Here is a 26399-nt window from a genome sequence, read left to right on the forward strand (position 1 = left end):
CTGTGTTTGATTGCCCAATAAGCTTGAAATAGCAAAAGATTTAAAAGAATGTTTCATGCCTGTGAATCACAGCGGGTTGGCAGAATATATTAAGCTTAATCCTTTCTTGTTATGCCTTCGAGCTCACTGGTTCACGAGCTTCAGTCCTTCCTCCAACTGCTCTGCTATTCACTTCTTTTTCCTTTTCAAAAATGCTTGTTTCCATCTTCATCATGATTTTCAAGTATCAGTTTTCTCCTTCCAATATATGGCCGGACTTCAAATAATATCCAATTTACAAGTTCAAGCATCAGTTATATCAAATTCTCGATTTCAATTAAATTTCATCTCAATTTCATTCAAGAAGGATCGTGGAGTCAATCATTAAGATCGTCCACAAAATGTGAACGACGAGCCTTATTAAAAAAAATGTCGATGATGATAAATGGCTTGTTGTCAGGTAATTAAGCATTAAGGTAAATTGTGTTAGCGTTGGTAGTTAACCCGTCGGTTGTCGGCAGTTGGTACCAGGTAACTGACCGGACTCCTTTATATTGTATCTGTTCCCAGTCTTTGGACAGGCTATATTGTAGTCGAACATATTGCTATCATTGTATGTATTGGCTTACCATGAATCAATAGAACACTTGTAAGTTCCATATATTCTATGTACTTCTGTCATTTATGCAATGTCTTAACCTGACACCCTACGGGGAAAACATTTGGCGCCGTTGCCTAGACGTACTCGGGAAAGGAAGGAGCGGACGCATGGACACGATGGGCCTACCCATTGGTGAGATAAACCCAGAGGCCGACGATGCGCAAACAGAGCTCTACAACGGGGAAGACACTACGACGAGGGAATTTTCAATCCTGCTCTAGGTAGCCATCGAGACCTACGTCCGAAGAGAGGCCACGAAGGCTGAAATCCCACCAAGTGCCGTGTGGACAGCACTAGAAGTTAGCCCGGCAGTAAATCGGTTGATGAACCACCTCCCCCGGTTGCTTGCACAGGCATCACTGGCACAACAAAATCGCCTAGAGGAGATTGCCCGGGAAGAGCAACGCCAACAAATCCTCCAATAGTACGAAGAAAGAAGCCATCGAGAAGCGGAGCGGGATGGCACGAGGCCAAGAAGGAATTGAATCCTGAATCTCATAGGGATAAAGGAACATTCTATATTCAAATAAAGGTGTCATAATATTGACACAAGTTGTATCTGATGAAATGAATTAATAAAGGAGTGTTCTGGTTTTATGTGTTGTTATTTATGGAAATGTATGGGAATTAATGCCCAACCTATTAAACAAAGATAGAAATAAGAAAGCAGAAACGGACGAGTGGGAGGCCGCACAGAGGGCCTTGATTCTGGAACGAGTAGAACGTAGACGGAGGCTGAGGCAACTTGCTGAAGGATGACCTACCGAGGGGTTGCCCGAAGGGAACCAAGGAGGTGTCACGGAGGGTGCAAAAGCCGAGGGAAATTTCTACGCGTCGCTAGAACACCGTAGGGTGAGAAGCCACGAAGAGTTTCTGGAGGAAACAAGGTTATGGAGGAATCTAGTTGAAGAGACTCGGGATCAATTCAGAAACTTATCCCTTACGCCACGAAGTGAGGATCACCAAAGGGAGTCAGGAGTGGGCGTGGGTGAGAACGAAGGGGAGGACAACCGTACGGCTGTAGGTGTGACACACGACAAGCAAAACACAGCACCCCCAGTCACCCATGTAGGACACACCATCGGTGCCGGAGGGAGCGGCGCAGGGGCACAGACACAGCCATAGCCACCTCCGGGGAGACGACCCCCATCAATGGCGGGCAAATAGAAGTTGCCCAAATTCAACGGAGATGGCAACGATGACCCTGTACGACACTGCCGTACATGTGAAACTATTTGGTCCGCCAACAGAGTGACGGACCAGGATGAGTGGGTACAGCAGTTCCCAGCCACATTATGCGGAGTTGCCATAGATTGGTACTCTGATGTTGACAAGCAAAAAGCGGCCACATGGGCCAATCTACAGAAGGAATTCAAGGAAGAGTTTCAGTTGCTCCGTGATGACAATGAAATCGTAGCCGAGATATACAGTACCAAACAAGGTCCCAAGGAGACAGCACGGGCATACAGCCGGAGGCTGAAAGAACTGCTGGGTAAAATGGAAAGCCAACCCGCAGATGGCTTGAAGAAACGATGGTTCGTTGAAGGGTTGAAATCCTCACTACGGAAGAAGATGAAAATTGTACCCCCAACGTCATATGATGACACCTATAATAGGGCGATGGACCTCGAGAATGAACACAAAACGTCAAAGAAGAAGAAAAGTAATAAATACTCATCCGATGATGATGAAGACTCTGACGGGGAAAGCAGCAGCGGTGGTGATTCGAGCAAAAAGGTGCACGCGCTCCAAAAGGACATGGAACGAATGCTGAAAGAATTCAAAGCCATGAAGGGGAGTACAAGTAAGACTGAAGAAAACGACGTATGGTGTACGGACTGTAGGAGTGACGAACACACCAAGGGGTCCTGCCCCAAGAAGGCTTTCTGTGACATTTGTCAGATTGCCGGACATTTGACAAAGGAATGTCCCTACAATATGAAAACCAAGAGCCAACAAGTTCTCTTCATGCAAGAGCAGCTAGCCGTTGGAACTTTGCAAACTGCCAACAATAATGCATCATCTGGCGGATACCGGAACAATCGACGAGGGGGGAAGACCAATAATAACAATAATAATAGGGGCCGGATCCAATATGATGCGAAGGGACGACCAATGATCTAGTGTCGAGCCTGCAATCAGTGGGGCCACTTTGCCAGAGAATGCACCTCAGAAGAAACCCCACAAAAACTATGCAAATGGTGTGGGCCTGGAGACCACGATGATGGAACTTGCCCAAAGTCGGGAGTGAACCTACTTAACATTGACAGGACAGAGGAACGGGTATTGGCAATCACACGGTCACAAGCAAAGAAGGCCACATACTTGGACCCCCGCACAGAGAAGCAGCGGGCGTTGGAGGCGAAGGCTGAAGTGGTGAAGGAAATGTTGGCACAAGGGAACACTTAGGAAGCGGCAAGTACTTCCCGCTCTGAGGCTGAGGAAAATATCCTGAATCAAATGCTGCAGATTGAAGTACCTGTGAAGATGAAGGACCTCCTGGAAACGATGCCGCAATTACATCCGACACTCCTACGTACGGTGCAAGTAACCCCACAGACTCGGGTGACCCGGAATACGAATGTTCCTGGTGGAACACCAACAGACCCATTGGTGCTGACACTATACAGTGGTCGGCAGCCGGCGGTGGTAGAAATGGGAATACTTGGCACCATTTTGACTGACACCATTGTCGACGGTGGGTCGGGAGTGAATGTGCTTACGGAAGAAACTTGGAAGAAGCTTGGCAAGCCCACACTATGGCCGTCAACCTTCAACTTACTGGGAACAGATACAATATAAAGGAGTCTGGTCAGTAACCCAGTACCAATTGTCGACAATCGATGGGTAAACTGCCGACGCTAACACAATTTACCTTAATGCTTAATTACCCAACAACATCATCCCCCCCAAAAAGAAACGTTGTCTCTGGACGACAGACAACCAAAATGGGAATGATGTACAAGCAAAACTGAAACCCCAAAACAACAAATTACTGGGATTGGGGTAGAGATGGCGTCTCTGATTGTCCCATGGATGAGGAAGAGGCCAACTGCTCTCGAAGCTGCAACACCTGCTCTGTGCGGTGGCGAAGATCCCTCTCAGCCACCAGCTGGCGCTCCCGAGACCGTTGCACTCTGAATATGGCCTCCATCAGCTCAGTATGCTTCTTATCTAGCTCTTCCCTCGTACTACTCAGACTGGCCTCCAACAAAGCCCTATCTGCCACCTGTGCGGTTGAGGATTCTGCTAACTCGGCGCAGACACGAGCCAACTCCTCCATACTCCCTGTCCGGGCTCTCTGCTGAGCCAACTCCAACTCCAGTGTCTCCCTAGTGATATCTGCCTCCTGCTGAGCACGACGATGCGCCAAATGACTATCCCGTATGGCCTGCTCAATCCTCCTGAGTAGGCTCTGCACCTGACTCTCTCCAGTCTGTCCAGGGTGTTGCCACTCCTCCAACATCACAGGAAGATCCACGCGAGGCCATCCTCTGTCAATAAAGCACTGTTGAAACGCCTCAGCAACTCCTCTGGTAGCAAATGCCAGGAGACCCTCCAACGCTGGCTGCCCTAGGGTCCCTTCCTCCGTCAAGGCCAAAAGTCTGCGTGCCTCACTCTCTATTGCTGCCAAAAACTGAGTCAAGGCAGTGGGCTGGTTCTCTATAGAACCAGGCATCGGAATGTCTACCTGTGGCACCGTATTCTCCGCACCACCCATGTGCTGGAGTAGGTCTGTAGGTTCCCCCTGTGCACGCATCTCATAAGGAGAGTCACTGCCCTATAAATCAACCACCTCCTGACGGTGAGGTGTGGCAGGCGGGGGTCCTACTAGGGCTTTCAGTTGCGCTGAGTATTGCTCCAACCATGAGTTTGTATCATCTCCCTCAACGTCACCCCTGCCTAACTTGATCTCTCCACCTCCATCCACTGGCTTTGTTCGAATAAGGGCTGTGTCCCTTGGCTGAACTACACTGCTGCTAGGGACTTGTGAAATCTGCCTGAGGGAGGGACGAGGATGTAGTTGGCCAAACCCCGGCACAGAGATTGCTGATATGGCTCCCACTATCACTCCTGCTGCTGGTAATGGTGTCATGGTCCCATCTGTAGTCAACACAGCGGGTGCATATACTAGCCTCCTTGTCTAAACACCTGGAGGTCGGACCACTCTTCCTCCTGGTAGTCCCCGCGTCCCCTTCGGTATCTGGCCGAGGGCAACCGTACCACCTGCGCCTTCTTCCGCACCCAACTCTGGATATGGTACCTCCGTGTGTGAGAGGCGAAATCCGGCATCACCACCCGAACATCGAGAAGATGTCTCCTCCGACTCCGCCCCTTAGCTACTCTCGGTGGCCGAATCCGACTCGCTAGCAGAGACTACCTAAATCTGGGGCTTCCGCTTCCTGCTAGATGGTGCATCCCCTGTGTGTGTATCCAAATGAGTCCAGTAAAAAATGGAGGGTGCGGTAGGGTCAATGCTGTCCCGCGGCTGCCACCCTTGACTTTCTTTCGGCACCTGTATACGGACTGCGTCCAGGAATAACCCAATGGCGTGGTGGGGCATATAGAATGCCTTGTGCTTTAGTGTGAGGAACTCATGAATGCGGTCTGACAGCACAGTAGCCCAGTTGTACACCGTCCCATTCCGGAGCCCGTTCATCAATGCAATCATCGGCACGGCTGTGTCGGAGGCCCTATTGGCTCCTGTGAGACGGCTCTTCATCAAGTCAAGCAAGCACTGCCATGCACCAGGTACTATGTAATATTTTTTCAGTCCTCGCCCCTTGGGTGCCGTAATCCTGTCCCACTCTGTTCTGGTCTGGTTATTCCGACATATTTGTTGTAGCAGCTGATTTTTCCTCTCGGCGGACATCTTCATCGCATGCTTGTCCACCTTCTTCTCTTCGTCAGGAATGCCAAAAACCCTGGCAAAGTCATCCGCAACAAAAGACATGGTAACGTCTGTGTGCTGGTACTTGAACGAGAAGGTGCGCAACTCATCATTATACGATTTTTTCATCATGCGCAGGCAAGGCTCGAAATCTCGAGTGGCGAATATCGGCATTTGAATGGCCCAATGCACCCGTGCCCTTCCTAACTGTGTTTGCACCAAAATGTCATCTGGGGACTGCGCCTCCAACCACCATTGCCTGCACACATTGCCGTTCAACCCCTCGAAAGTGATTGTGTCCGCTGTGACTTTCGGCTGCCTTTCTTTCTTGCCTGTATCCGGTACAACAACCTTCCCTTTATCCATAGGACAGTCTGTAGACAGTTTCCTGATTGTCTTCTCTGAATCCTGTAGTCTCCTCCTCCAATCTAGTTTTTTCAACTGCCTGGCGCTAGACACCTTCAAATAATTTTTTTTTCCAAACTTATATCTTTCCTCTCCTGGGCACCTTCACATGTTCTTTCTTTCGATTGCGATCTCTTATTCCCCTTGTCTCAATGGTACTTTTACTCTGCTTCCGTGGTCCGTATGACCAGTATTTTACTTCTTGGAAAATTTGTTTTACTTTGGCACCCCTGAATCCATACGGAACTTTTCTTGACTCTGGCAGCCCCTTGGTTCGTACGGAATTTGTCACGCCAAATCCGGTTATTGGTGAAGGTCGTATGGACTTTGCGTTTGAATTCTATACGGAATTTCGGTTCTCCACTTTCCGTACAGAAATCTTTGGCACTGTTGCCAAAAAAATTCCATACGGTTTTGTTCCTCTGTGCCACTTTAATTTCGTGCGGATTTTTCCCTTCACTGTTTTTTAAATTTCTGTACGGAAGGTTTGTCTCCCCACTGTACCAGATTCCGTACGGAATTCGCTTTTCCTTGATACGTATGGGCCTCTGCCTATAAAACGTACGGATTCTTTCCTTTGTTGGCACTCCTTCCCGTACTCTAATTTTCGTACGGATTTTTCTTCTGAGATCCGTGGAGTGTTATTTATTGACCGTACGGTATTTCCTTTACTTGTGGAATCCGTATGGATCCCTGTCTTTCAGTTTCGTCCAGACTTACTATGAACGAGTCCCCCTTTAATTTTTCGGCACTTTAAAAAAAAAAAAAAAAACCCTTAAAAAGGCATTCTTTTAAATTTTTCCAACTTGTAAAATTTCCTTTTTTTTTTTTTATTTGCTCGCCACTTGCAAATTTCCCTTCATTTTCACAAAAATAATAAAACAAGTTTCTGCAAAAAATAATGAAAATGGTGTGCGCCATGAAGTTTCGTGTGGTTTTGAAGGTTGTAAATTGGCGTTGGCGACGAGGGGCGCTGCCCCTTGACCCCGCTGGGGTGTTGGCATCAAACCTCCGTTTGATTTGGTAGGTACACTGCAAGTTGGCCAGTTTTTTTTTTTTTTTTAATTTATTGTTTCTTACTTGTGTCGCTGGCTGGGTCCTTCTCGCTCATGGTACACCTTCAATTTAGAGCCATCCACTGTGTTCTGCACCTCCTGCCCGTCGAGTGTCCACAGCTTGATCGCCCCGTTTGCGTCGACCTCGCGAACTTTGAAAGGGCCCATCCATTTTACCTTGAATTTTTTCGGGCTTGATCTCGTTGTGCCCATTAAACTTTAATACAAGTTGCCCTGGGGTAAACTGCATTCTTCGCAAATGCTTGTTGTGCCAACTCTTCCGCCTTTGCTGTGCCGTCTCTGTCACCCATTGAGCCATCATCCGTCGCTCATCCAATTTGTTCAAAGCATACAATCTCTCTCAGGCTTTCCATTTCGCCAAGTCGATTATCGATGGCGATTCGGAGACTCGGCACCATGAATTCAACTGGCACCACGACTTCTTCTCCATACATTAGCTCAAAGGGAGTCTGTCCTGTAGTTACCTTATAAGTCATTCGGTATGCCCAAAGTACCGACGGTAGGTGCTCCTCCCAATCATCCTTCTCCACTCTGCAAGACTTATAAATCACCGACATGATTATTTTATTGGTCGCCTCGGTCTACCCGTTCGCCCGTAGATAGTAGGGGTTTGATAAGGAGTGGAAGATTTTGAACTCCGTTGTTAGCAACCGGATTATATGATTTACAAAATGTCCTCCTCTATCACTCATTAGTTGGATTGGAATCCCATACCGCCTAATGATTTGTTCATAGATAAATTTTGCTGTATTGACCGCCGAGTTGTCCGGCAAAGCCCGTGCCTCGACCCACTTGGTCAAGTATTCTGTCGCCACTACAATGTATCTGCACCGTCGGGCTCTACTTGGTTTTAATGGTCCGATGAAATCCAATCCCCATCTCTCAAACAGTTCTCGGGCATTCGATGGGTTGAGGGGCATAAAATCCCTCTTCAATGGCCGTCCGACCCGTTGGCATGTATCACAGCTCATCACCCACTCTCTGGCGTCATTATGTAGTGTCAGCCACCACAGTCCTGCCAACAGAACTTTCCTGGCCGTGGTGTTGGGCCCCATGTGTCCACCTGCGGGCCCTTCATGTGCTTCCCTTAGGACACCGTGAATTTCCTCTTCTAGGACGCATCGCCGTAGGACCTGGTCGGGTCCCATTTTGTACAAGAGGCCATTAATGAGTTGGAATGTTCTGCTCCTCAGTACCAGTTTCCTTCTTTCTCTTGGTGGCATCTCCCTCAGAAACCGTGATGTCGACAAGTATTTCCCCACGCTTGTGTACCAGGCGGGGAGAACGGTGATGCGAAATAAGTGAGCGTCTGGAAAATCTTCATTCACTCCTTTGGCTGGTTCTCCTGACTGGATTCTCAATAGCTGGTCAGCCATCACATGGCTCTTCCCGGGTCTTACAATAATGTTGAATGTAAACTCGTGAAGCAGTAGCAGCCATCGGCTGATTCGTCCTTGGATAATTGGCTTGTTTACTTGGTACATCAACACCTGGTGGTCCACATAAAATGTGAACGGGGTGGCCAATAAGTAATGTCGAAATTTCTGGACGGAGTACACCATCCCGAGGGCTTCCCTCTCTGTGGTGCTATAATTTTTCTCTGCCTTCGACAGGAGTCTGCTTGCAAAGTAGACAGGGTGATCTAGCCCGTGATCGCCAACCTGCGCCAGTGTGGCCCCTATGACGAAATTGGATGCGTCAACGTGTACGTGGAACTCTTTGTCCCAGTTAGGATATGTTAGGATTGGCGCACCCACCAACCGTGACTTCAATTCTTGGAAGGTCTCTTCATGAGCCGTCCCCCATGTGTACCGTTCACCTCTCCTCGTCAGCTTGTCCAGAGGGCAAGATACTTGAGCAAAATTTTTGATAAACCGCTTGTAATACCCTATGTGTCCTAGGAAGGATTTGACTCCCGTGACATCTGCCGGTGCCTCCATTTCCACTATCACCCGAATCTTGTCTGGGTTAGTCTTGAGTCCATCCTTACACACTATGTGTCCTAGCAGCTTCCCTTGAGGCACCATGAATCTGCATTTTTTGGGATTGAGTGCTAGGCGGTCTCTTCTGCATCTCTCCATGTATTCGCCAAGTGCGGCCAGATGTGCATCCTGGTTACTGTAGATGGACCAGTCGTCAAGGATCGCCCTGAAGTTCCCTACTGACATCTTGTCAAATATGTGAAGGATTATCCGTTGGAATGTGTTGTGACGTATTCACACATCGCCCCATTGCAAATGGGGACCCCTGCTTTTTGCTTTAGGGTTTTGTCTGTTAGCCTTTGCAGGATGAGTGCTGTTGAGGGGATCGTTGGATTTCAGGCTTTGCTTGAGCCAAGGTGAGTCCATAGGGCCCCAAAATTAGGGTTTCTTTGAGAGTCTTCCTTAGGGCCTGGTTTTGCTCTCGTTGCTAATTGTGTCTTGCTTTGTGAGTGGGTATCATTCTTGAAGGTCCGAGCTAGGTTGAGTTGGTGAGTGATGAAGTCTGAAATGTCATCTTGATCTTCAAATGCCCTGAAATTTGGCTAAGTCTAGAATGTCCTGATCTTGAAATTTGGCTAAGTCTGGAATGTCCTGATCCTGAAATTTGGCTAAGTCTAGAATGTCCTGATCCTGAAATTTGACTAAGTCTGGAAAACTGAAGAATCCTCCAAAAACTAGATTTTGCAATATAATTCCTGGAGGTCCGAAACCACTCTCAAACATCCTGAAAGTATATATGGAATATAACTTAAAGTATCTCACTTATACTTAAATGTTATATTCCATAAAATGATCCTGACGGAGAGTCCAAAATGTCAAATTTCGCTCCTGACCCTTCCAAAGGGTCCAGAGCGAAATTCTCCATAAGACATTCTACTTTGACCAAAACCTAGAACTAACGCATTCCCAGGCTTGAATGAAGGCAAAAGCACTTGTTTGAATGAAGAAATGCAGAAAAATGAAGTCAGGATCATGGCCTAAGGTGAATTTCGATCCTGACCCTTCCAAAGGGTCCAAAGCGAAATCCTTATTTCCTCTATTTTTCTCCTTAGCTTGACCAAGTTTGTAGACTTTTGAGGCATAATTGAGAAGGTTTGATGCAACTTTGCCTTGGAGAGGAGATTTTAGACCTTGGGATGATGGATTCTAGCCTGGGAGAGGAATTTCGCTCCTGACCCTTCCAAAGGGTCCAGAGTGAAAATCCTTATAACTCTCATTTTCCTTCCTTGTTTTGGATGGGCGCTGGTTTATTAGGCTTTGTGTGTGAGTCTTGATGTGTTCTTGCCTTGAGAAGTGTTTTGAAAAGTGAGGATCTTGTCCAAAAATAGGAATTTCGCTCCTGACCCTTCCAAAGGGTCCAGAGCGAAACTCTTCATAAGCCTCATTTGCTCCCTTGTTTTGGATACCAACCTTGTTCCGTGGGCGAATTTGGGAAGGAAATAACATGTCTCTGCCTTTTGAGGTGATGGAACGTAGAAATGTGAAGGATTTTGGCCAAGATTAGGAATTTCGCTCCTGACCCTTCCAAAGGGTCCAGAGCGAAATTCACTATAATCCTCATTTGCTACCTTGAATGGGCTTAAAATTTGGTTCCTCAAGTGGAAAACAATCTATATTTGCCTCCAGGAGAAGATTGAAGTTTGAAAAATGAGCAATTAAAGCCTAAATCAAGATTTTCGCTCCTGACCCTTCCAAAAGGTCCAGAGCGAAAATCAACCTAAGACTCATTTCTGGCCTTATTTGACCAAATTTTGATTTGCAAGGCATTTTGAAGGGAAGAGTAGACATGTTTGGACATTGGAAATGTTTGAAAGCTTTGAAAAAAATGAAGGATTGTAGCCAAGAAGGTGAATTTCGCTCCTGACCCTTCCAAAGGGTCCAGAGCGAAATTCCTTGCAAGCCTATTCTTTTGACCTTGTTTTGGCTTAAGACCTTATCCCTTGGGTGAAGGATGATGTTTAGTTACCTCTTGAGGTGATTTTGAGTTGGAAAAAGGAAGGATCAAGCCCAAATCATGATTTTCGCTCCTGACCCTTCCAAAGGGTCCAGAGTGAAAATCCTCCTAGACCTCATTTCCTTCCCTATTTGACCAAATTGTGATGTCCAAAGCATGTTGAAAGGGAAAATGGACATGATCTTGCCTTTGAGAGTGTTTGGAAGTTGTGAAAATGAAGGATTTTAGCCAGGAAAGGAAATTTCGCTCCTGACCCTTCCAAAGGGTCCAGAGCGAAATTCCTTATAAGCCTACTTTTTAACCTTTCTTGGACATGAAACCTTGTTCCTAGGGCAATGAAGGATGAGATTCTACCTTGCAAAGAAGTTTCAAGTTGAAAGAATGATAATTTTGGGTCAACAATGAGATTTTTGCTCCTGACCCTTCCAAAGGGTCCAGAGCGAATTTTCTCAAAACCTCTCTTTGCTATCAATTTTTTGCTAGATCAAGTGTGGGCTAAGGTAAATTCAAGGAGAAGTTGCCCCTGGGAGTGACTTTAAGTTGCTAGAAACCATGAAAGATGAAGGAATTGAGCCTAGAAGTGATTTTCGCTCCTGACCCTTCCAAAGGGTCTAGAGCGAAAATCCTTAAAACCATCTTTTTTCCAAAATTTGAGCAAAGCCAAGCTTGGACAAGGGTGTGAGAAGGCATTTGGATTGCCTTAGAGTGGATTTTGGTTGCCAAGAATGCAAATTTTGAAGCCTAATGAGAAATTCGCCCCTGACCCTTCCAAAGGTTCTAGAGCGAAATTTCTAAGATTCCCCTTTATTCTTTGCAAATCAAGGCAAGATTTTGGTTTTTATACCCTGGAGAGGAGTGAGACAAGATGTTCTATGCCTTGGAGGAGATTTGAAGTTGAAAGGATGGCAAAATAGCCCTAAAACAAGATTTTCGCTCCTGACCCTTCCAAAGGGTCCAGAGCGAAAATCCTAGAATCTACTTATTCCTTTCAAATTTATGCTAAGCTATGCCTAGACCAAGGTAAAAGATGCCCTTGAGATTGCCTTTGAGTTGATGTTTGTCTCCAAAAGTGATGATTCTAGGCCAGAGGAGGAAAATCGCTCCTGACCCTTACAAAGGGTCCAGGGCGAAAATCCTAAAAACTCCTATTTTGCTTTACAAAATCAAATCATATTTGGATTTTGTGAAAGAAGAGAACTATTTCCTAGCCTTGTGAGGTGGATTGAAGTTGGAATGATGAAAAATGAGCTACAAACAAAGAAATTCGCTCCTGACCCTTCCAAAGGGTCCAGAGCGAAAAACACTAAAACCATCCTTTTCTCCAAATTTTGTGTTAAGTCAGGCCTGGACTAGGGTGAGAAAAGCTATTTGGAATGCCTTGGAAAGATGTTTGACTTTCAAAAATGTGAATTTTGAGCTAAAGTTGGAATTTCGCTCCTGACCCTTCCAAAGGGTCCAGGGAGAAATTCTTATAGGGTCTATTCCTGAAGAAAATCTTGGGCAAGTTTCATGTTGATATCTTTTCGTTGATGATATAAGTTGAAAATGCTATGTTGAAATGAATTTATCATGTGTCCTTAATCATCTTTTTGTTTGTCTTGCAGTTAAAAGGCGACCTTCTCCAGTCCGGCATCAACAAGGACGACCTTCTCCAGTCCGGCATCAACAAGGACGACCTTCTCCAGCCCAGCATCATCAAGGATGGTCTTCTCCAACCCAGCATCATCAAGGACGACCTCTTCTAGTCCAGCGTTTGAAGGAAAGGTACACCATCCATCCTGCACATCAAAGACAAACGAGGTTAAAGCAAGGGTCCGTTGAAGAAGCCAATAGGTTCAGAAGAGTTAATTAAAGTTAGCTTCTAAACATCACCAAATTAAACATCAACCAAGTGTCGGACGTGGTGGCATCTCAGTCATTACTCCTCCAGTCGGGTTGGTCCACCTCAGCATGTTCAGATTCAATGTACCTGACTCGTGGGAGATGGCACAAACTTCGATGTACCTACCACGGTTCTCCATTGGTTGAATATTCCAGAGAAGACATGTGTCCAAATAATGCAATTATTTCATTGGCCAGAATTGAGTTTGTTGTAACAAACCCTAATTAGGGTTTCATTGTAAAATCTTGGCCATTGATCTCAAATTGATCTAAGCCATTGAATTGTATTGTGGGCACTATATAAGCCCTGGCTCCTCATTTGTAAAGGCTGATAGTTAGTCAGGAGTTAGAAGGTGAATAGTTAGAAATAGTGAATAAGTCAGTTAATAGTATAGCAATTAGAGTAGAATAGAAAGAGAAGGCAAAGATTGTTGCCAAGATGTTGTTGTAAAAGGCTTGTAAAACTTCATTGAAGAAATGGTGAAATCTATGGGTCGATTCAACAATTTCCATGGTCTTTATACTTCTCAATTTTGGTTTCATGTTATTAGATGAGTGGAAGAAATGTGTTTGATTGATGGTGAAATTTGTATATCCATACTACTAGCAGTTTGTTGATTGCAGACTTGCCTTGTGTAGTCAACTGGAATCATTCAGCTTAAGCTTAACTTCAATTGTCGCTTCTTCATTGACATGCATCAGCCTGATGGTGTCTATGCCTGTAGTGATGATTTGAACATCATAAAGCTTTCCTCCGAAGATCGCACTAACCTTGTGGAGATGGTCTTGGGATGTCAAAACAAGACTTAGTTAGAATTTCATCAAAGGTCATTCATTGCTCTTACATTCTTAGTGTCAGAATTAGATCCTTTCCTCGCCCTCATCCTTTTCCTTTTTTTTTCAAGATCTAGACTAGTGAAATCTTGTGTTCTAGCAATATTCAAAGCAAATTAGACGTTTAGTCATCAAGTGTAAGTCCCCTTGTGATTCCAGCAAAATCACATCATACCACAAAGAGCTTATCCACGAGTAGAGAACTTACATACAAGAACCTTGGAGTTGCTTCGATTGATCCTTCGGCGAGATCTTCAGCAGTCGGGAAACTTTATTCAAGAGAGGATAAGGTACCTTTAGGTATTTTATTCTGTGTTCGCATGTGCATGAAAAACACATCAACAGAATGTCGTTGGCGCTTTGCATAACTCGAACAACATTTGGTTATACGCGTACACGCCATCTTCCACTATGAAGGTCGTTTTTAATTTGTCCTTTTCGGCAATGGATATTTGGTTATACCCAGAAAATCCATCCATAAATGAATAAATTTCATGACCGGCCACTTCCTCTAAGATGCTATCCGTAAATTGTATTGGAAACAGGTCCTTTATGGTGACTGCGTTAAGGCATCTGAAATCCACACAGATTTGGATATGGTTTGCCTCCTTTTTAAGGGATATCACTATGGGCGATACCCACTCGTTGGTCTGCACTTTGAAAATAATTCCGGCTTCGAGCATACGCTCGATTTCATCATTCAGTCTCGCAGCATAGTTTTTATTCATTCTGTACGGCCTCTTCTGTACAGGTACGACCCCAGGTACGAGTGAAATTTGATGTACACACAGTTTTGGCGGCACCCCTTTGAGGTCCTTGTACGTCCAGGCGAATACATCCTTGTATTCCATGAATATTTTAAACGCGGCGGCTTTCAGGACTGGATTCCAGTCGTCGCCAACCAGGATGTTCCTTGGCTCTGCTTCCGTGCCAAGGTTTGTAGGTTTTACAGACTCTTCGTACTGGATTGGTTTCATCATGTCAAACATATGTGCTGGTGTCTCGTTGATAGGAGCATCCCCTTCCGTGTATTCCCCGTACGCTGGTGGAAATTCATTTTCGTCCGGTTCCTCGTCAACCTCCAACATGTTGCACCCATATAGCAGTTCGTAGTCTTCCATTTGCCAGTGGAAGAGCCCATTAAGGGAATCGGTCTCATCTTCCGAATATCCTTGGATTCCCAGGACGCCTTCCTCATCCGATTCCCTTCCGTACTTTCCTTCATCAACTCCGCCCTCACCGTCCGATTCCGATTCTGACGCAAGTTCTTCACTCACGAGTTGTGTTTTCAGGTCAATAATAAATTTTCGCCCGACTTTCTCCATGGACAGTGTGTTACGCTTCTAGTTGTGATTCACTTTGGCCACCACCAACCACCCTCTACCAAGAATGGCGTCGTATCCTTTCTTGGCAAGCGGAGTCACCACAAAGTCGAGGACAAATGGTTGTGTCTCGATGGTCACTTGTTGCGCCATGACCGTTCCAAGAGGTTTGATACAAGTTGGAAAAATTTAAAAGAATGTTTTTTTAAGGGTTTTTTGAAGTGCCAAAGAATTAAAGGGGGACTCGTTCATAGTAAGTTCGTACGAAACTGAAAGACAGAGATCCGTACGGATTCCACAAGTAAAGGAAATACCGTATGATCAATAAACTCCACGGATCTCAGAAGAAAAATCCGTACGGAAATTAGAGTACGGGAAGGAGTGCCAACAAAGAAAAGAATCCGTACGTTTTATAGGCAGAGGCCCATATGTATCAAGGAAAAGCGAATTCCGTACGGAATCTGGTACGACGGGGAGACAAACCTTCCGTACGGAAATAAAAAACAGTGAAGGGAAAAGTCTGCACGAAATTAAAGTGGCGCAGAGGAACAAAACCGTACGGAATTTTTTTGGCGACAGTGCCAAAGATTTCTGTACGGAAAGTGGAGAACTCAAAATTCCGTACGGAATTCAGACGCAAAGTCCGTAAGACCTTCGCCAGTAACCGGATTTGGTTTTGACAAATTCCATACGAACCAAGGGGTTGCCAAAGTCAAGAAAAAGTCCATACGGATTCAGGGGTGCCAAAGGAAAACAAATTTTTTGAGAAAATACTGGCCGTACGGACCACGGAAGCAGACTAAAAGTACCATTGAGACAAGGGGAATAAGAGATCGCAATCGAAAGAAAGAACATGTGAAGGTGCCCAGGAGAGGAAAGATATAAGTTTGGAAAAAAAATAAAAAAATCATTTGATGGCGTCTAGCGCTAGGCAGTTGAAAAAACTGGATTGGAGGAGGAGACTATAGGATTCAGAGAAGACAACCAGGAAATCGTCTACAGACTGTCCTATGGATAAAGGGAAGGTTGTTGTACCGGATACGGGCAAGAAAGAAAGGCAGCCGAAAGTCACAGCGGACACAATCACTTTCGAGGGGTTGAACAACAATGTGTGCAGGCAATGGTGGTTGGAGGCGCAGTCCCCAGATGACATTTTGGTGAAAACACAATTAGGAAGGCACGGGTGCATTGGGCCATTCAAATGCCGATATTCGCCATTCAGGATTTTGAGCCTTGCCTGCGCATGATGATAAAATTGTATAATGATGAGTTGCGCACCTCCTTGTTCAACTACCAGCACACAAACGTTACCGTGTCTTTTGCTCCGGATGACTTTGCCAGGGTTTTTGGCATTCTCGACGAAGGGAAGGTGGACAAGCATGCGATGAAGATGTCCATCGAGAGGAAAAGTCAGCTGCCACAACAAATATGTCGGGATAACCTGACCAGAGCAGAGTGGGACAGGATTACGGCACCCAAGGGGTGAGGATTGAAAAAATCTTACATAGTACCTGGTGCATGGCAGTGCTTGGTCGACTTGATGAAGAGCCGTCTCACAGGAGCCAGTAGGGCCTCCGACACAGTTGTGCCGATGATTGCATTGATGAACAGGCTCCGGAATGGGACGGTGTACAACTGGGCTACTATGCTGTCAGACCGCATTCATGAGTTCCTCACACTAAAGCACAAGGCATTCTATATGCCCCACCACGCCATTGGGTTATTCCTGGACGCAGTCCGTATACAGATGCCAGAAGAAAGGCAAGGGTGGCAGCCGTGGGACAACATTGACCCTACCGCGCCCTCCATTTTTTATTGGGCTCATTTGGATACACACACAGGGGATGCAACATCCAGTAGGAAGCGGAAGCCCCAGATTCAGGTGATCTCTGCTAGCGAGTCGGATTCGGCCACCGAGAGTAGTTCAGGGGCGGAGTCGGAGTCGGAGGAGACATCTTCTCGATGTTCGGGTGGTGATACCGGATTTCGCCTCTCACACACGGAGGTATTGTATCTAGAGTTGGGTACGGAAGAAGGCGCAGGTGGTATGGTTGCCCTTGGCCACATACCGAAGGGGATGCGGGGATTGCCAGGAGGAAGAGTGGTCCGACCTATAGGTGTTCACACAAGGAGGCTAGTATATGCACCTGCTGTGTTGACTATAGATGGGACCGTGACACCATTACCAGTAGGAGGAGTGACAGTGGGAGCCATATCAGCAATCCCTGTGCCGGGGTTTGGCCAACTGCATCCTTGTCCCTCCCTCAGGCAGATTTCACAGGTCCCTAGCAGCAGTGTAGTTCAACCGAGGGACACAGCCCTTATTCGGACAGAGCAAGTGGATGGAGGTGGAGAGATTAGGTTAGACAAGGGTGACGTTGAGGGAGATGGTACAGACTCATGGTTGGAGCAATACTCAGCGCAACCGAAAGCCCTAGTAGGACCCCCGCCTGCCACACCTCACCGTCAGGAGTTGGTTGATTTAGAGGGTAGTGACTCTCCTCATGAGATGCGTGCATAGGGGGAACCTTCAGACCTACTCCAGCACATGGGTGGTGTGGAGGATACGGTGCCACAAGTAGACATTCCGATGCCTGGTTCTACAGAGAACCAAACCACTGCCTTGACTCAGTTTTTGGTAGCAGTAGAGAGTGAGGCACGCAGACTTTTGGCCTTGATGGAGGAAGGGACCCTAGGGCAGCCAGTGTTGGAGGGTTTGCTGGCATTTGCTACCAGAGGAGTTGCTGAGGCATTTCAGCGGTGCTTTATTGATAGAGGATGGCCTCCCATGGATCTTCTTGTGATGTTGGAGGAGTGGCAACACCCTGGACAGACTGGAGAGAGTCAGGTGCAGAGCCTACTCAGGAGGATCGAGCAGGGCATACGGGATAGTCATTTGGCGCATCGTCGTGCTCAGCAGGAGGCAGATATCACTAGGGAGACACTGGAGTTGGAGTTGGCTCAGCAGAGAGCCCGGACAGGGAGTATGGAGGAGGAGTTGGCTTGTGTCGGCGTCGAGTTAGTAGCATCCTCAGCAGCACGGGTAGCAGATAGGGCTTTGTTGGAGGCCAGTCTGAGTAGTACGAGGGTAGAGCTGGATAAGAAGCATACCGAGCTGATGGAGGCCGTATTCAGAGTGCAACGGTCTCAGGAGCACCAGTTGGTGGCTGAGAGGGATCTTCGCTACCGCACAGAGTAGGTGTTGCAGCTTCGGGAGTAGTTGGCCTCTTCCTCATCCACGGGACCTTCAGGGACGCCATCTCTACCCCAATCCCAGTAATTTGTTGTTTTGGGGTTTCAGTTTTGCTTGTACATCATTCCCATTTTGGTTGTCTGTCGTCCGGAGACAACGTTTCTTTTTGGGGGGGATGATGTTGTCGGGTAATTAAGCATTAAGGTAAATTGTGTTAGCGTCGGCAGTTAACCCGTCGGTTGTCGGCAGTTGGTACCAGGTAACTGACCAGACTCCTTTATGTTGTAGCTGTTCCCAGTCTTTGGACAGGCTATTGTGGTCGAACATATTGCTATCATTATATATATTTTCAATATAAGGCTGTTTTCTGAATGCAGATTGTACTACAAGATCTGATCTGGTTCTATCTTGATTATACCATTCTGCTGAATTCATTCATCCCTTGATATTCAGACTCCTTATTATTCATTACTACCAGAGTATTTGATCTCCACCCATAACCTTACTAATTCAAGGTTGCTTATATAAGATCAGATTCTTCTCTTATTTGGCTCAATATCTGGTTTCAGAATATCTCATATGCAGATCTGAGTTTTCCTCTGTATTCTTTCTTATACTTCTGCTCTAATTCCCTTTATCATTCCATTGATCCTTTTCATAGATTTATCTTCTGTGTCGCTTATCTGAATTCTTTTAATTTCTTATGGATGATTCCCTAAATTACCATAGCTGTCTTGGATTCTGAAATATCTACCTTTTTTACATGTTCCATTTGAGGGAGACACACCCTGTCAATATTGTTGCCCTTTTTTTAAGAGTTACATCTTTTCCTAACCAATTGCTGCTTCAGCTTTTAATTAATTTCATTTGTATGCCCTTTGGGAATCGATGCCCCTAAAGGCTTTCTTAGCCAACTCCATATTGAATCGCTGCCCCCGTTATATTTTTAAATTCCATTTTCCCTGGTCAGCTCCTCATAGAATCGCCTAGGTTTTATTTATTTTATTTTTAAACTCCCTTTTCCCTGGTTGGTTTCTCATAGAATTGCCTAGGTTTTATCTATTTATGCTACAGTGATCTCATAGACTGGCGGGGTTATGACATTTGTGTACCCTGTTGAGGGTACATCATTAATTGTATCATTTGCCCTTTTCAATTTTCTTCAACTCCTATTGAAAGAACCTTCTAATCACATTGTGATGTGCTTAGAAGTGCTCACTTCTTCGATGTAGTGGCTATACCAAATCCAATGTTGTCATGTCCCCAGATCAAAACAAGTAAACCAATCCAGGAGAAAGCTCCTTATATTATATTTATAAAATATTAGTAGTCAGTATAATGAAAACCAAATATAATAAAATCATAAATTGTAAATACAATTGCTCAAATTCTAATCCATAATCCTTTTTGTGTACATTCATGTTTGGTCGTTAAGAATTTATCAGTACTAATTACTGATTACTATTTACTAATTACTAATTGTTAATTACTAATTACTAATTACTGGTTGTGTACTAATTACTAATTCATGATTATATTTACCGATTACTAATCAGTAGTTGATTACATCATACACTAATTTAAAAATAATAGAAAAACATTTATATGGTTCTCCTATGATAAAAGAATATCAACCAAAACAAAATGAATGATAATCAAAAGACAATCTGAAGTCACGATAACAAAATGGGATAAGCAGCGGTTAAGGAGGGGAGAACGTGACTTTCATTACAGCCACGTCTCTTCCCAAGGGACCCTCTTATCATATTTAAGGGAAGCCCGATACCTCTCACGGGGGGGGGGAAGGAGGAGAAATAAGAGAGGATGAAAAGATGGGAGATAAGGAAAAGAGAACACGGGGGAAGAAGATAGATCAGCAGACTGCCAGCAAGGATACCAAGGAACAGGTAAGAGCAGTGGCAGGTACGTATTATGAATTAATATTAAAATGTAACAGTTACTATTTTGTATATATATATATATATATATAAAGTTTTATATATACAGTATCGAATATAAACAATTGTAGATAATCTTAATCAAATTGATGGCAATTAACATGATATAAAATTGAAAAGGCAAATAATATATAATTATTCAAACAGCATTGAAATGATTATACATAACCACTGTCAGACATAATACATGTACATATACTTGTTAATGAATCCAGAAGAGATAAGGCAAATCAAATTCAGTTTGTATAAATTATAATACTGTAAATTTGTACAATGCTAATAATGTAAGAAGTAGCAATGACAAATAATGAATAATTCTGATACAAAATAGTATTAACAGAAAGCATTGATGACAATCTAATATGATAGAATTGTAATAACCATGTCAAGTATAATTGATTATCATAATGAGTTGAACTGAATAACAAGTATAACTTCATTAGAATATCACAAATGGTTCATTGGATATTAGGGATTCTCTCTTAAGTACGCCACTCCATCGTGGATGCCTGACACCTGCCACATGGAGCCAAGGGGGATGTAGCATCTGCTCTTGGGCTTGAGAGAGGAGGTGGTTGTGATGAGGGGGAACGGCGATAGGATACCTCACTGGGTATGCCGCTCCATGATGGATGCTTAACACCTGCCATATGGAGCCAAGAGGGACGTAGCATCTGCTCTTGGGCCTAGGATGGAGGATCTCTTGGACACCCTATCCAACTAGCCTACCCTAGTGTACTAAGGAATTGGATAATTAAGGAAAGCAGCTAACCTACAATCTGATCTTATCTAACAAATATAATACTAATGGTAATTAATACATTAAAGAATTGTATCACTCAGTCTAATTCATTAGTATATGTTTTAATTTATAAGTATTACTTCATATGTGTTCTTTAATTTTGTGTTGCAGGAAAACAGTATACAAAGGTAGTCCCATAAAACTTAATTACCTATTTTAGATTTGGGTATATTTAAGGTAATTTGAAGTTTAAATAATTTGGGGACATTACAAATGTTCAATCCTATGTCATATTTCATTCTTCTCTTTAGAAGTCACGTGGGTACTCTTGGAAACATTATCATTTTCTTGTTTCTTTCATTGATGCTTCATCATTGATCACAATCTATCAAGCACCATTGAAGCAACTAATATATAATTTCATTGTGACCTTTATAACCTTCTATGGCATGAAAGTTTCAGTGAGTTATATTCTTATATTGGAACAAATGACCTCTTGCTTATGTTGAAAATTAATGAATGTCTTTACAGTTGCTCTCTAACATTACCAGTTTTTTAAATAATAATACCATGTTTTAAGTAATAATTACCCAAATCACCATACAAACAATACTGCCTCATAGGGAAATTAAGCAGATGGAAATGAAAATCACAGATTTTTTCTCAAATCCAAAATGCCTTAACATACAACCATTAGGCAAACCATGTACATTGGCAATTTCCAGAAATTGAGCCCGGCTATTTGCTCAGAGGACCATTTATCTTCATCTCCCACTCACCCCATAGAGAATAACTGCCGAGCTGTTTGAGATATTTATGCAAAATCCTTTCTGTTTTGGTAAGAACTTAGCATTGAGTTTCTCCTTTAATGCGGAGTGCACAATGTGACATCTTTAGTGGTTTCTCCTACATGATTGTATGATCCTCTCATGCTGCATGTTTCCTTAATTTTCTTTTCTCCCTTCTGCTTTGACTTGTGATTCATTATTACCAATAATGGTACACACGGTAATGGCAAGACTGTTCTCATAGCTTGGAGTACATGTGGTAACAACTCAGAGGTTTGTGGTACATCAAAGCACCTCCTAGATGCTTGCAGTAACACAAAGACCAACCAACCATCTTCAACAAGTGCTGCACATGCGCTAGTAGTGACACAAAGCACTCTACATAGGATCAAGACTCTACATAGGATCAAGCACTCATGTGGTAGCTGTTGATGCGTTTTTTATGCACTTCATACCCAAAATAAAATACAAAGTATTTTTTCCTCTCTTGATCAAAATCTCCTCGTATGCTAATCTCGGTGATCATACGAGGTGATTCCAAGGTTCTGATAGTCAGGTCTTGACTTTATATGTGGATAGACTCAATGATTGTGATGTGATTTTGCTGGAATCACAAGGGGGACTTATGTTTCATGAACGTTTGAACTTTGCTGGAACTTAGATCATTTGATATTGCAATCTTGTGATGCTTTTCTCCTAACTTGAACTCAAATGAAAAAAGGATAAAAAGGAGGAAGGGTTTAGGAAGACTATTCTATTCCTAGAATGTAAGAGACTATGAATGACTGAGTGAAACTCAACCATGCTTTGTTTCGCCATGCAAGGAACAACTAGGCAAGGCTGGTGCGATCTCCTAAGGAAAGCTAATGATATTCAAATTACTGCCAACCACATAGACACCATCAATGTAATGCATATCAATGAGTGAGTAGCAATCAAAGTTAAGCTTATGTAGATAGTTCAGTTGACCACGCAAAGTATTTAGCAATCAGCAAAATACAAGTAGTATAAACGTGCAAATATCACCATTAATCAGCTTCTATTCATCTAATCAACATCAAACAAATGAGAAGTAGAGACAATGCAAAATGTTGAATCAACACATGAAATTCACCATACCTTCAATGAAAATAATATGTTTCTTGGAACAAAGTCTTGGCAACAATCTCCTATTCTCCTACTCTACTCTATTTCTAACCGCCTTTTAATATCTATTATCTATTGACTAGCCACTATTAACTATTACAATAAGAGAGTTGAGCCTTATATAGTGCTCTCAATACACTTCAATGGCTCAGATTGATTCTCAAATCAATGGCCAAGATTTAACAATGAAACCCAATTAGGGTTTGTTATAACAAACTTCCTTCTGGCCAATGAAATAATTACAATAAATTGGACACATGTCCATCTTTGGACGCCGAACAATAGGATTGAGGTTAGGTGAGATAAACAATATTTGATGAAGTGACAAGTGTCACTTACTCCACCTTTGAATGAGATAGGTTCGCGAAATCTAGATGTCCTGACTTGGAAGAACTTGAATGGTTGGATGATGACTGGATTCCACCTCATCAATCCTCATGTAGATCATCACAACGTATTGGTGATTGAGGCATATCTCTTGATACTCAACATTACTTAGCCCTTCTTGACTGATTATTATGGTGATTGGGATGCATCACATTCCCAAATTGCATCATCTTGGTGATCAAGCCTTCTAGCTTTGATTAACTCTTTTGAAACTATCTGCTTCCTTGATCACACTTCACTCTTCCTTCTCATGTTTGGGATTTTTTTCTCTCTCATTGATGATTCTTGATTCTGATATGTGGAACACGTCCTAGTATGATTGAATGCCTTGTAATAACTGTGAAATCCCTTGTTATGTCTTCATCTCCCTGAATTCAATCCTTGATTCCTTGATGTTGTCCTTGTTCTCCTTGCCTTAACAAATTTCTTGAGTTTGTTTTTCCTTAGCTGAGCAGCACTCCATATGATTGAAGTCCTTCTCGTGATTAAGTGTGAATCATGACTTCCTCCTGGTGTTGAGGCCTCATTTCACATTTCATCCTTGCATCAAATGTAATGTCCTCATCTTTTTGACAGGCAAACAACAGTCAAACTCTAGCCTTTTAATTCCCTGGGGTAGAGTTAATTAAATTAAGAAGGGAATAATTTATTATTGGCCAAAAAGCTATAGTAATGAATAATTATTATAATTGTTCATTATGTCATTAAAAGGGGGCCATTTAAGACTTAACATTTAATGCCTAGGCAATGACATCATGGGGGGCCATATAATAATAAATAATTAATGCAATCAATGAAATTAAGCCTAAGTTGAAGCTGAAGAAATTTCTAGAAGAGTTCGATAGCTTTTTGGAAAGATTGAGTCTATAAGAGGGTTTGATGCTAAGGGAGAATTCATTCAGCATTCATCTTATTTTTATTCCTACCTCTAAGCGATTTGGTATTGCTTCCAGGACGAAACCCCTGGCTGTGTGTGTTGGGACGAAACCCTCAACACAAGTGGTGATTCGATTTTCAGTTTACTGCAGAAGTTCAATCCTCGACAGCGCCTTGATTGCTTGGTGAAATCACAGTCAAGCCTCTCAATAATATCGATTCCTGGAGATGAAGGAGCGGCTTTTTGTGTGATGCAGGGCTGGCATTTGGAAGGTTTGAAAGAAGATATTTCCGAGCAAAGGAATCCTACAGTGAACAGTTTCAGTTACAGGACAGACTGCCAATCAGAGCCGTAGTTGTGAGAAATCAGTTCTGAGAATGGATAATGAGCAGTAAGGGCAAACTCTCAATTTGATTAGCAATTGGGTTGATCTGGGTATGAAATAAAACCCTTAGTCCATGCATGTGCTTCAGCAGTAGGGTTCATATGTATTGATTATTAAATGAATAAGTTCAATTAATGCAATTGAATTTAGTTTGTGCATGTCCCAAGTTCACTTGTTTTTTTTTTTTGAATAAACATATCGTGCATGTTCAATTGGATAAAAAAATTTGTTAAAAGGGAACCGAGTCTGATAATAAAATAGAGATAGAATATTTCAGTGGTATTAGAGCCACCTTTCCTGCCAGTCTATGTGGGAAAACCATTTGCATGTCAGTTTCCTGGTGAATTTGGTGGTTGCATGTCAGAGTGAAGAAATTCTATGCACAGATATAACACCAGAAGTAGGTCCGGGCATCAGGAGGAATCTGAAATCAGACCAGCTGAAGGTGAAATGGGTGAGAGAAGAGATGGGTCACCACCTAGAAATCTAACAATTAAATGGATTAGTTTTTGACAGCCTTTGCCCGGCAGCAGCAACAGATGATGCAACAATTCCAAGATCGAATGATCACTGCTATGGGTCAGTTGAGGATAGATCGATCTAGGTCCAGAAGATTGAGTAGTGTAACCAGCCGTGCCAATAGTAGACATGAAAACCAGGACAGAGCAGGGTCTAATGCTGTTAGAACAGCAATCACACGATCAGATAGACCCCTATGCCCTACCTTCTTGCCTAGACAAAATGAAGAGATGATTCCGGAGCAACCAGAGGTAGAAACCCATATAACAGATGATGTGATGGCTACATATGCTGATTACATGACACTTCCGGAACAGGTTAGAGTGTTAATGAACCTGAATCAGTTCATGGATCAGCAAAAGGAAAAGGCTAGATATCTCATGAACAGGCAAGATGGAAGGACTAGATTCTCAGGATCATGTACTAATTCATTCTTATGAAGAATTTGTCAACAAATTGATTGCCCGGTTTGACAAAAAAGATGTGGAAGTATATTATAGGGAGATGGCACAACTTATGTAGTCTGGTCGTGTTGAAACATACATCAATGAATTTCAAAAAATTGCAGTTATGGTTCCTGATATGACAGAAAGGCGTGTTACAATGCTATTTGTTGAGGGCTTGAGTGATAGATTGCATGGGTTGGTGAAGGCTTACAAGCTTAGCACATTACACGATGCCATAGGTTTAGCATTGGATTTGGAGACTACACCTCCCTTCCAACCACAGAAGTTCTTTAGTGGTTCTCAGTCAAAGCAAAAGAATTTCAAACCACAAAAGAACTTTTCATCAAAAACAGATCAGGAGTCCAGAAATGAACTTCATAGGAAGAAGTTATGTTTTAACTGCAAAGAACCATGGGAGCTTGCCCATCGTTGCCTTGGTAAAGGCAAGGTGCATCTGATTGAGGTGATTTATGAGGATGAAGAACAAGAAGAACAGGATCCTAGTACTGATGAGGATTCTAATCAGGGAGATCAGCCACAGATAGAATTGGAGGACTCAGCAGTTAAGGAAACTCCACGCATTGTTACTCTATTTGGAGCTCCACGTAGCAGACCTTTCAGGCTGAAGGGTGTTCTTAAGGGACAGAGGATGGTATGTTTGGTTGATAGCGGAGCCACGCATAACTTCATTGATGAAGGATTAGTAATGAGGCGTGGGCTTTAGGTTGAGGAGTTTCCTGGATTCAGCGTCATAGTGGCTGACGGTTTCCCCTGACATGCACTAAGGTAATTCCTCAGCTCAGCATACAATTTGGTGACTACACTTTGACAAGGGACTTCTACGTGATTAATCTCAGTAACATAGATGCTGTGTTGGGATTGGAGTCACTTGAACGTTATGTTCAAGACTTCAAACACATGCAACTGGAGTTCATGGTAAATGGGAAAAAGACAATACTTAAGGCAATGGCAG

At 43.6% G+C, this 26399-nt stretch overlaps 1 protein-coding gene across 2 annotated transcripts in view; it reads left to right on the plus strand.

The window, feature by feature from the left end:
- The window catches only part of LOC131050201 (molybdopterin synthase sulfur carrier subunit), an 83510-nt gene that overhangs the window by 21272 nt on the left and 35839 nt on the right, over positions 1 to 26399 (plus strand). The window lies entirely within an intron of this gene.

The sequence above is a fragment of the Cryptomeria japonica genome, chromosome 3 (genome assembly GCF_030272615.1).
Source record: "Cryptomeria japonica chromosome 3, Sugi_1.0, whole genome shotgun sequence".
NCBI lineage: Eukaryota > Viridiplantae > Streptophyta > Pinopsida > Cupressales > Cupressaceae > Cryptomeria > Cryptomeria japonica.